Source organism: Cariama cristata, unplaced genomic scaffold (genome assembly GCF_000690535.1).
Source record: "Cariama cristata isolate BGI_N322 unplaced genomic scaffold, ASM69053v1 scaffold40279, whole genome shotgun sequence".
Taxonomy (NCBI): Eukaryota; Metazoa; Chordata; class Aves; order Cariamiformes; family Cariamidae; genus Cariama; species Cariama cristata.
The window spans coordinates 9,123-21,145 of NW_009635964.1; positions in this window are offsets into that span (position 1 = coordinate 9,123).

The following is a 12,023-nucleotide window of genomic DNA, read 5'->3' on the forward strand; positions in this document are numbered from 1 at the left end:
ACAAATTTTGGGGTACCACTCTATTTTTCTTTGTTTTAAGTAAAAAAAAAGACAAAAGGAGAGAGAAAATGGAAGGTCTTGGAAGGCATTGTATGGCCTGTGCTGCGAGCAATGATCCTCAGGGAGACAGGTTGCTTACCAGAAGGCAAGTGGGGCAGATAGACAAGAACAGGAGGTGGCAGATGGCAGCAGGACCATGATGTGATTCTTTGGTGGTCAAGTCCCTCAGTAGGGCACGAATCATCTCGGCATGCACGGTAACCCCCACCTAACATGCAGGTGTAGAACAGGACAAGCCAAGAAACAGTTTTGCATATTTGGAAAGACCATTTGAAGCCAGGCAAGGGAAAGGTAAGCAAGCATAGAGACAAAATACCTAAAGATCATCTACCTTATACTTTGGCCATACAACATTCCTTTCTTTCACATTGATGCTTTACTTCTGAATCCTAAAACAAATGCACTTGGCTGCCATGACTGAAAGACAAAACCTGGAGAACTTGTATTTTTATCTGTGGCTTGGGATTTAGGCGCTGAGAGGAGAGAATAATCCTCATGGTTCACTGACAAGCACTGTGTGCAGAACTCTGTGTCTGACTGTCAGGGCAGGCGGGTTTTTTTCAGTGACAGTCCATCGCATTTGGGAACAAGTGTCCTGTGAGACCCATTTGTCCAACGCATGACCATTTTCTTACATGTGGTTCTGTTTGAAGTCAAGGGTTTCAACTGTCACTGTGGGGCAGACTATTACAATCCTGGCATTTGCGAGAAGGAGTTTTTATTTTAAGTTGTTTACAGAAGAGAGTCAGTGGGCCTGTACTGGTAAAGCAATATCGTTTTGTTACGAATGTCTTCACTTGGTCTTATGCCACCTGTGGGTTTTCTGAGGCTGGAGCCTAGACAATCCATGTGCATGGGCTACTAAGAGGTACATTTGATTGCTACTTGCTGCAGTGTAAGTGGAAACGACATTATCGCAACTAATAAGCAATATGTATGCTTATTTTCCAGACCACTGGAGGGCAGCATTTCTATGAAAAAGAGGACTTGGATATAATTTCTTTAGCGCATATATGTTTGGGGTTTTTCCTAAACTTTTATATCTAACTCTTTCTCAGGTCAAGTACAGAGTATCATTTCACACAAGACAACTGAAATTAATGAGCTGAATTCCTGCCTAGTGTAAATTCATCAATGTTATTGGTAGTTAACACAGTATCGGTACCTATATCTGTTGGAATTACCATAGAAAGTCCAAATTCATGGCTTGTAAAGATGCACTTCTATGTGAAAAACCACAGGTTTTTGGGCCTATATGGCAAAGTATCCCTATGAGTTCCCTAAAGGTGGTTAGGATGAAGACCATCTTAGAGCAATGCATTTATACAACAGCTTGTAGGAGTCCTGTTCTTCAAATGGGGCATATAGTGCTCCCATTACGGATATAATACCATAGAAATACAAATGTGTGCAGGGAGGGACATGTGTCATACCGGTCATTTTGTTCCTTTTGGAAAGGAAGCACGGTATGTGCTGAGCACACATGCTCTACGCTCTTGAAGGCTGCCCTTTACAGAACTAGACACTTCTAGCAGCTTGCAGTTTAAAGCCAGTTGCACAAAATGTAGTCCCAGACGTGCCTTTCAAAAGCTTCACAAACACTGATTACATTAAACAATATGAAAAAAGCAACAAAGTAATGTGCCTAATTAACAAAGCTAGAGATGGAGCCAGCCATTTGGTTTGAAGTACTTCCAAGAAAGATAAAATCCAATGGCCAGGGCAACTCTGGAAGAAATAAATTAACATGCTGGGTTAATATTTCAAGCTCTGTGGGAGCAAACAGTGTGTCTGGTGAGAGGAAGCAAAGGTAAAAATATCACAGGGTGCTATTTTGTTTGTGTGCCAAAGACACTTTGGTTTTTGCCACTTATTATTCTTCATGGTATGCTAGAAAATATGCAGGAAGACATAAAAGTATCAGCATTGCATCACTGGATTTCCTAAATTTTTCTTTTCCTCACCTATTAAATCTTACTTCAAGGTCAAGAGAAACCACCATTTTGAGTGAATGAATTATGGGATAGACACATTCACAAAATATACATTAACAGTGTTCTTTTCTCTTTAGCACTATGAGCAATCACAACTTAAAGATTCCTGTCACCATAGGACTTCTCTGAGAAATAAGCTCTGCTGGTTTGTTCAGAGAATGCCCTCTACATATCTTTTGCTCCACAATAGTTTTTTTCTGTTCCTCATAGCTAAGAATTGACTGATAGCTGTCTGGTTCTAAGTCTTACGTACCTGTCACTGGGTAAGCTCAGGCCATCATGAACTCCCAAGTTCCAGCAAGCACTGTGGTTGAATCCTTTCCAGTACTCATCTGTTGGCAGCTGTTTCCATCTGTTCCTTCTTGAACAGTTCTGCTCGGTCCCTAGGGAAGAGGAGGAAGATTGTCACGCAATGAACTTGCTTGCTGTGAGCTGGCTGCTCATGTTTTACCTGAATCTGTCATTTTGCCTCATCTGCTCTCTGGCCTTTTTTTTTTTTTTTTGCAATAAGAATTCTGAGTTCTGCTGTGCATCAAAGGCAAAAAAACCCATATTCCACAGATGTGGATGACAAAATGTTATTCCTTCTTTTAAGTACAAATAATCATTATTAAAAAGAGATACAGAAAAGATTGATCAGATCACTTAATCCTCACAGCTGCTAGGTATGTGGTGATTCCTGCATGTATGTTTTGTAGCTGAAGCAACTTATCTTTGACATGTCTTCACTTTGTGGTGAGTGAAGGCATATGCCCTTCAAGCACTCCACGACCATGACCATTACCTGTGGCCTTTTTTTGTTCATTTTTGTGGTAAACCACACAATGTAGAAAGAGAAAAAAAAACCAACCAAACAACATCTATTTCCATGTCTTCTATTTTAGACATCACTGGTTATGTTTCTAGACTTGCAGGTGAACCTTTAGGAACTTCGGTTGGCTGAGCAAACGTCTCTGCACCTAAGGCTCCTCTATTAATTTGACCCATTGCTATTTACGTACTTGTTAACTTGCTGTCTGAAGACTAACATTAATTGGCTAGAGTGAATTAAAATATTTTACTTTTTCTTAACCAAGATAATTAGTTTCATATTTTCAGCTCTAAAAGTTTTAATTCATGTTTTGATATACCATCTCTAGCCTGATTTCCAACTGAACCAAATCCTCTTCATGTCCCTTGGGCTTTCAAACAGGCGTGGCTGAAAATGCAAACCTTTGTGCATAAACAGAATTTCTTTCTTCCAAAGTACCTCAAAGTACATCCCTAAATATAAGGACACGCTGCAGATCCTACTCAGTCTTGGGAGGGGAGAAACAGTCAATAAAACAAGCAATATAACATAACGTGGAAACAAAGCTGAAGAAGAATCCTTTAGCAACACAAATGCAATCATCTGGATTTTGTCCCAACCAGAATGATACATATTTGTGGATTAATAGGCAAAAGCACAGGCAAAAACACCTCCTAAGGGCTCTATAAGCATACACTCAGGAAAACTGACAGTAATTTCATCGACTTCCCACATTGCCTTTTCTGTGGTGCACTGTCCTGAGCGTATGTGTCTCTGCTTGGATTATGCAGTGGTCAAACTGGGCTACAGAAGCACAGCATCACTGTAGTACTTCTGCATGAAGATGTTTTAATATACTGAAGGGTTCTTAAGGGGTTTGGCATGATAAAGCAAATAAGAAGCTAAAATACTTCTAAATATATAACATAGATTGCAATCTTTTTCTTCACTTTTTAACAGGCAGGACACCTATAAACTAGAGAACAATTTTAAAAGAACCTGTAGAAATGTATTTTATTTCTGATTACAGTCTGAAAAATTCCATAGATAGAAGGCCTTTATTATGGATTTGAGAACTGGGCACCCCTTTTCTCTCATCCCTTCATAGGGAAGCCAATAAACATGCTACTGTAGGCTCTCTTGTAGGATAGGAATCCATTCTAGAAGCACAGAAAGGTCCAATTTTGCATGAGAATGGAGCATATCTGAAGGAAGAGCCACTTCTGATTTCTCATTGGCCAACTCCTAATATCTTGTGTCACCGTGATCTTTCTCTGCTTCCTTGACATTCCCCAATCCCTTCTACTTCTGGAATACCTAGAGGCAAGGAGTACAACTGCAAAACCTCGCAGAATCCACAGATGACTCAGACTGAATCAGTAAACAATGACTAAAAGTGCGGTGTCTTAGGAACAGGAATATCACCGTGCTTCTTAAGCTAAACCGTTTCAATACAAACCTGTTGGAAATCTTGTATGTTAGCAGGAATCCCGGCCACAGTCTGGAGAGCTGGTACAACGCTTTTGCACTGAGATTCCTACAGAAGGCTTTCCCAGGTCCTGGCAACTCTGCATAGAGCATCTTCTGTTCCCTGGAGCACACAGGCCATTCATTATAGTATATCCCAGAAAGGGAAGGCTGAGGACAAGCTAATAGAGGTGCCAACCTTTCACTATCTGCCTTGATCTAGCTCTCAACATCTCATTTAACTGGAACAAAAGGCTGCTGTTAATGCTGAGCCACAGGCCTAGGCACAAGCCAGGATCAGGAAATCCGCATTCCCAGCAGCTGGCCCAAGATTTGCGACATAAGGTGGATTTTGCTTTCCATTCACTCGCACTTACATTGTATAAATCCTGGTTATTGACAAAAGAAATGCAGCAGATTTCATCCTTAGTGCCAATTATTTAACTAGCATCACTGGAACTATTATACTTTATATCTCTTCAATATGCAGCATACAAAGAATTACTTCAACATCATATTTCAGGGGACTGGCTGCATAAATATTTACAAAGCTAGAGAATAGCAAAGACATCTCAGAGTTATTGATTCATGTCAAAGATTGAGAAGCTGGGTTAATCAAGGGATTTAAGCAATGCTTTAAACATTTGAGTCAGCATTGTTGAGATTTATTTGAACTACTCTTGCCTCTCAACATCCAAAGTTTTACAAACCGTTTATAACAATAAAGATTTACAGGCCATTTTCCCATCTGCTTGTCTGAGAACATTTCAGTCAGTGTTGCAAACTCAGAGTAGGCTGGAGAAGTAATAACAGTTGTGGAAAGTGAATCATTCAATAAAAACAAAGTTCTCATTTCAGTTAAAAAAAAAAAAAAAAAAAAAAGAGAGAAGAAATGTTCTAATTACTTTTATGTACTAAAGATCTAGCCAGCTGATAAGCAAGCATATATATTGTATAAAATGAAGCATGTTCTATACTCCTCAGTCAGACAGAGACCCTAAAATTTTTTTGTGGTTAAATGAAAAAAATATACTTGAGACACTGTGCCTTTTTCAAGAAAAGACTAGCACCTCCTGTTCTGTATTCTGTATATAGGATATGCAAAATACATATGTCTGTATCTATGTGTTTGTGTCTGTTGCTATGTTCATGCACCTGCAAATTGGCTGAGATTTTAAAAATGTAGTGACAGCATTAGTAGAGTTTTGTTTTCAGAAAAAGCTGACTACGCCAGTCTCAGAAAGTCAAGGACCTTTTAGGACTCCCCGAAATAAATCATCTAATAAAATAAAGCCAAATCACCAGCCATTTCTGAAACTCTACTTATAGTACATGGTAGGAGTTAAATAGTTCAGATCTATGTGCGCTTGTTTACTCTTTTAGAAATGTAAATTTAGAGACTTCAGGATGACTGCACTCAGCTCATAGTAACACATATTTAGCAGCTTCCATAAGCATGTTTTTGTTACGCATTGACAGGGATCTTCCAATTGTATAAGTTGAATTTTCCTTGTCACCAGCTGCTTGTTTTGCTGGATCACACCTAGATCAGCACCAAGCAGACAACAGACAAATCTATACCCTTCCTATAACTGCACATAGTAACAAAGTGGCACATTAGCCAAGCTGTATGCCTAATTTCAGTTACTTAAAGTAGATTTTGCTGTGAATTATCCCCATGATTTCTTGAGTAACAATTATTTCTGGTTTGGGGCATGCCTCATCAAAGACAAATCCTGACACTTTTACTACAGCCTTGACTAAAGTAAGTTTAGAAACTCACACTGTTTCAGATCAATAGATGTGCTCCACGAGAAGCACGGTGCCTGACGCAGGTCAGGTACACGCTGGATTCAAGCATGTGCTGGGTGTAAGACAGACAACTCAACAGTTGTTTGCAGTGCTTACCACACCTCTCGCCAGGAAGCAGCACTCTGCTCTTAAGTTTGGAAACCTCCCTCATCCTCGTTTAGCAAGCAGCAGAACACCCCTTCCACCACCTCACCTTGCTCGTCTGCACCATCCCAGTCATCATATTTACTGAGGTCCATCTCCCATAAATTTTCAGCAAAACCAAATGGATTCAGGTGGGAGTTCCTCCTAGTTGACACAGTGAGTAAAGACCAACAATGATCTCTAACGTATCACAATATTACTTCCACTTTTTTCCAGAGCAACTTTCATTTATCTCACAGTTTGATATGCATCTGTGCAAAACTGACATTTCTACACCAGCACTCTTTCTGAAGGATCCTAAAGGGGTTTGCAAAACAAAAAACCCCTTCACTCACAATCAAGTATTAGCCCAGTACGAATGGAACGCAATCCAGCAGGCAGAGTATAGCAAATGTTTCTCAGCTCACAGGAAAGCTATGCAACAATTGAAGAACCTGGATGAAAATGAAGTACATATTCAAGCAAAACTTAGGTAATTAAGAAAAAAAATCTAGCTAGATAAAAGTACAGGAACTAGCATTCAGTCATAACTTCTGCTGCTCTGGCTACTCTCATTAAAACAGCGTGACTTCTCTGAATCAGGCTTTGGGCTACACAGCTCTTCAGACATGCAGCACCTCTGTGACTCCCTCAGTCAACATCAAGCACCGACCATTTTCTCCTCCATTCTCGTACTTTCCATGGATGGCTTCATCCAACCATGGACAGTTCAAAGGGGTAAATCTAACCTTTCAGAAAAGTAATATCATCTATGCGATTGCAGCTTGCTTTGTTTTCAAATGATTTTCAAGGACAAAGTGAGTACATTGCATGCTGAAGTGCATCATAGCTTTCCATTTGAAGACCTCAAACCAAGTGATTTACAAGGATCAATATTAACAGATAGAGCAATTCACAGCATGATGTAATCTAAAACTGATAAAGAACTGCATTGAAATACTGTTGAGTTGTCATGAATTTAATACAAGAGAGCCCAGGCTGAATTATTAGCATTCAAGCATTGCAAAACTGGTGTTCCAGCCCTGGCTGCCTTTTTTTTTTTTTTTTGAGATTATAACTCTTACAAATAAATGTCTCCCTCTCAGCTTCCTCCATCTTTAAAACATTTTGAATGTGCTCTCCGGTTGTATTCACAGTTGCACACAAAGTCAAAGGTTCTCTGAACATCTCTTTTCCCTCTTTATATTGTTGTATTTGTTAGAATGGTCAACGAGTTTTTCATAACAACTCTTTTCTTTGAATATAAATTGGCTGATGAACTCAGACTTAGGCTTAAATTTCAGGAGTGAGTGCTTCGTTAGCTGTCACCATTGATGGTATCCTCACTAGGAACCTCAGTGAATGAAGAGGCTAAAGAGGTGTGCAGAATGAGATACTCTTGTTATAGCAGTAAAGCACCAAAGCATACAGCAAAGCTTTCCTGTGTGCTTTCTGTGCCTATACAACACTTTGACTTTGATCTGTCAAGCCAGCATCTTCCCTAAGTGGTAAACTGTCTTCAAAGATAAAAATTTTTTTAAAAGTTAAAATTTCCCTCCAAAGTTATGAGCTATTGAGTTTAGCAATATTAGGGAATATATGCTCAGTCATCTCCCACATTGAGAAGAAAGCTCCTTTGGAGTTAGATGAGAAATCACCACAGTTCTCAGCTAAAGCAGTAAGTAGAGAGCAGGGGGATTAACAAATGAATAGCATGTGAACCCACAAGCTGTTTTTTTCTTTGTGGACAGAATTTAGACGTCTGTCTGAAAGACAACCTACCTTTCATCGTATATTATTACCCTGGGGATGCTGAAGCATAGGGGAACAAACGTAATCCCAGGACACCAGATACAAAGGTGAAAGAAGGACTTACTCTTCCTGTGTCATCAGAACACAGGAGACAGTGGGGTGACCTAACACAAGTGATAAAATTAGTAAGAGGACTGACTCTCTTTTTCTGTAACACAGTAGTTTAGAAACTAAAATAGATCTATGGCTTAAAGCTATTCTTCCACCATCACCATTAAAAATGTTGATTTAGAAGAACAGCTAAGGTTGTAAGTAGACCCAATGACTTTAACAGGACTGCTCAAAGCACGTATATACCCTCCTGCGTAGCAGCTGTGCAACTCTGGCCTCTCAGAGGGCTCCCACAAGGGAGGCCTTTAGAAAGGCCCTTCTAAACTCTACAGCTTATTTTCCCCACTTGTGCCAGGTTTTGGTCAGCCCCAGCTCAATGATCATTAAAATCTCTTATCAGTTGTGAGAATCAGCTCAGGAAACAAAATGCAATTCCAAGGCTAATGTCTTTTAATGCATTTCAAGAATTTCTGGTAACATTACCTGCTGCTGCTGCTATACCACAATCCATTTTCAAACAGATTGTGAACTATTTGAACAACCAACCAACCCCATGCCTCCCACAGAGCTCTCCCAGCACTATTAAAGCTGGTTTAGTTCTTTTTAGCAAGTAAAACTTATTAAGGTTAATTACTAATTTAATTTGAAATAACAAGAGATATCACAGAAAAACTAGATAATTCCTGGACTTATACATCCACCTTCATGTTAAGTCCTCCCTGCCTAACTTCTCTTTCCAGTGTAGAGAAGACACCCATCAGGAAAGTATAGAGAGGACTGCTCTCAGTTCATTGACAAGGGACCTAAACTTTTGCTCATTCATTCATTTCATTCAGTATTTAACTGCACTGAAGTCAATGGCATTATATGAGTGACCCAATGCATGATCCTGCTTCTGCAAATTACTGTATCGTCTCTAAGGCAAGTCTAAAGGCATAGAGGAGACACACAGCTATTCTGAAACCGAAAAGACTGAATGTGGGTATGTCTGACTGTGTCAAATTCATTCGTACGTTCATCTCACGTACACAGGGGATTATAGAATCTCATTACAGCCTTGGAAGACTTTGCAGAGTGAGGGGAGATCTTTCAGCATCCCAGCACCTGGAGACAGAGGCTTCTAGTTTGAGATATCAGGTCTGCATAAGCAGTTATTCTGCAGCCAAAAAGAATCTTTAAAGACATCAAATATAAACCAGAATACAAAATAGTTTGAATATTGTTATTTTTCAGTGGGACAAGGCGGGCAGAAGATCCACTATACGGTTTGGGATTAACCAAACTTCCGTGGAAAGTTTTTGTCCACAAATTAGATCTTTGAAAATGGTTTGGTTTGGTTTGTCTATCATAGTCCAAACATTTCCAAGTACAGAAAATTATTTTTTAAAATTAAACCAGAATTTTATATCACTATATGGCAAGCTTAAAGCAAAACTTTGCTAACACACAGCACCTGCTGGACTGACTTAAAACATTCATTTTGTGTAGATCAGCAGCTACCTATCTGGTGGTATCAAATATCAGTAAATAAACAAATGCAAATCATGCTATAATCTACAGTGCAAAGCAAAATCTTTGTATCTTAATATGCAGTTATTTTGTGCCACGATCCTTGTTTAATAAAGGTACTATTTTGTATTACTTTCCCTCTCAAACTTCAATATAAGCTTCAAACACGATGTTATCTTTTATTTTTCACATCAAAATAATGTATAAACTTCATGTTCCAATTTATATTTCTAAGAGAGCTTCCCGTTTCAGCAGCTATCTTGCTCTAGATCTCACAGCTCCCGCTTGCCCAGCAACCTCTGATTTGGGGCCCACTTACGTGTCTTTTGAAATATCCAGCTCTTCAGTGTCTACCAACACTCCTTTATCAATTACAGCCTTCGTATCTTCAAAGAAATCTTGCAGGTCACTGAAGCGTGGCCTCCCCACCTGAGTCCATGAAAACTATCTTTAAACAAGCTTTCTGGCTTTTAACATGTACTTTCAGATGACTTCTAAGGTCCTGTATCACCCTCCTGCAGATGCCCAGACAAGAAGGGAAACCAAAGTGACAGAAGCTGCAAGATATCCCTTTCATCCCCACAGTCACCTTAGATCTCAACACTGAAATTCCTAAGGAGGATTCACTGATGTAAGGTAACATGGAAGGCAGGAGCTAACGAGTTGAGAAAGAGCCTCCACAGTTGTGGATGTGACCAGTAGGACCCATTGGCCTAGGATTCACAGGTCCTTAAACCTCTCTCCTGGGTCACCTGCCTTTCTCAGCCTTTGTAACTACTTTGAACCTACCCCTACTGTGCTTTCCCATTGATCCCCAGATCTATTATTATCAAAAGCAGTGACTTACTATGATTACAAAATAATTGTCACTTGTATTATTTCTGTGAATGTGTCATCATCATCCTCTTTTCCTTTCTTAATGTCAGGCTTGTGTTCACAGACCTGCCCTCTTCTCCCTTCGTGCCCTCTGTCTGGCAATTCTCAAGGATTTTAGATAGCATTTCTGTGCTTGTGGTTCTCAGATTTCTCCCTCTGTCGTCGACCTTTCTGCCTCTGTTCAACCCCAATGCTCAAGAGGCTGGCTGGCATCTCTTCATGGAGTTTGTGCTAGCTGAAGCACAGGGTTACCTTGGTTTAGCCTCACTTTCCCTCTTCTCTTTCAATGCTGACAGCACTAATGTACTCCCTGTTTCCACCATCTCCCCTCCCTTTTCCCACAAGTCACACACAAATTGCACCTAGCTCCTGGGCCTTCCTTCTACCCCACCAGCTTCAAGACCAATCTGTTATCATTTTCACAGACAAATCTACTGTTTAGGCCTATATGGTATAACCTACCACAACTACTGCAAAGTTCTCTTCTCTGCATCCCAAGCATGCAATGCTCCTTTGTCACCCAAGGAAGCTGTGGATGGCCAAACACCTCCTCTCACAAACGTGACCACACCACTGGCTCCTTGGTAGCCCTCTACTTGTTCTTCAACTGCTGTTCCAGCACATCCAAATCTCTGTCCTCCTTCAAGACTCAACCTAACTGCATCCCCCAGTATACCCTCTTCTGTTGAGAACCATGTTGTCCCTACCGCTTCCGCACTCCAGCAGTGTTCCTCAACCATATACCCTTCAATCATATGTTTCTCCACCTCATCCACTCGTCATGACATGACCTCCCATGGTTCACCCACAATGGCTCAGCTTTCCAGGCTCTCTCATAAGCCCACCCCTCCTAAGACGTTGGCAGCAAATAAAACAAAATACAGAGTATGTCTACGTACCTCTGCAACTTTCCTTCCGCACAACCATCTCCCTCCTGTCCTTCAAGCTCCTCACAGGGCGGGAACTGGTCTTTCTGTAGATCTGAAACTTCCCTTAGCATTCTTTGTGAATTAATGAGAATAAAAAAGAATAAACACAAACCCAAATCGCAGCCTCCTACCAACCCAGGTGTTGGGGAAGAAACAAGTGAACAGTAGGAAAAACAGAAGAAAAGCTGGAGAAATGGAGCAGGTGTGTGGGACCATGTAAAGGTGCGATGCGGTAGGAAATGCAAACCCTGGGCATCCCTGCTCACGATGTGAGAAATTTATGCCTGGGGAGATCTTGAATTTTGCCCTTCAGCGAGTCCAGCCCACGAAGGACGAGAACAGCCGTATACCGCTAGAGAGGGTCACTCAGAGCCGAGCATAGGGCAGCACCAGAAAACTCAACGCTTCCCGAAGGGGATCCTCACTGCGACCATCGCGCTGCTGAGAGAAAGAGGCCGGTTAGTCGGGCCAGGAGCGGAGGGCGCTCTTCCTCCAACCGGGGGTACCGGAGCAGGGAGCCCTGTCCCGACGCCGGTGAGGAAGTACGCGTCGGGGCGGCCGAGGGACCGCGGAGGTCGGGGCGGCGGCGGCGTTAGGACC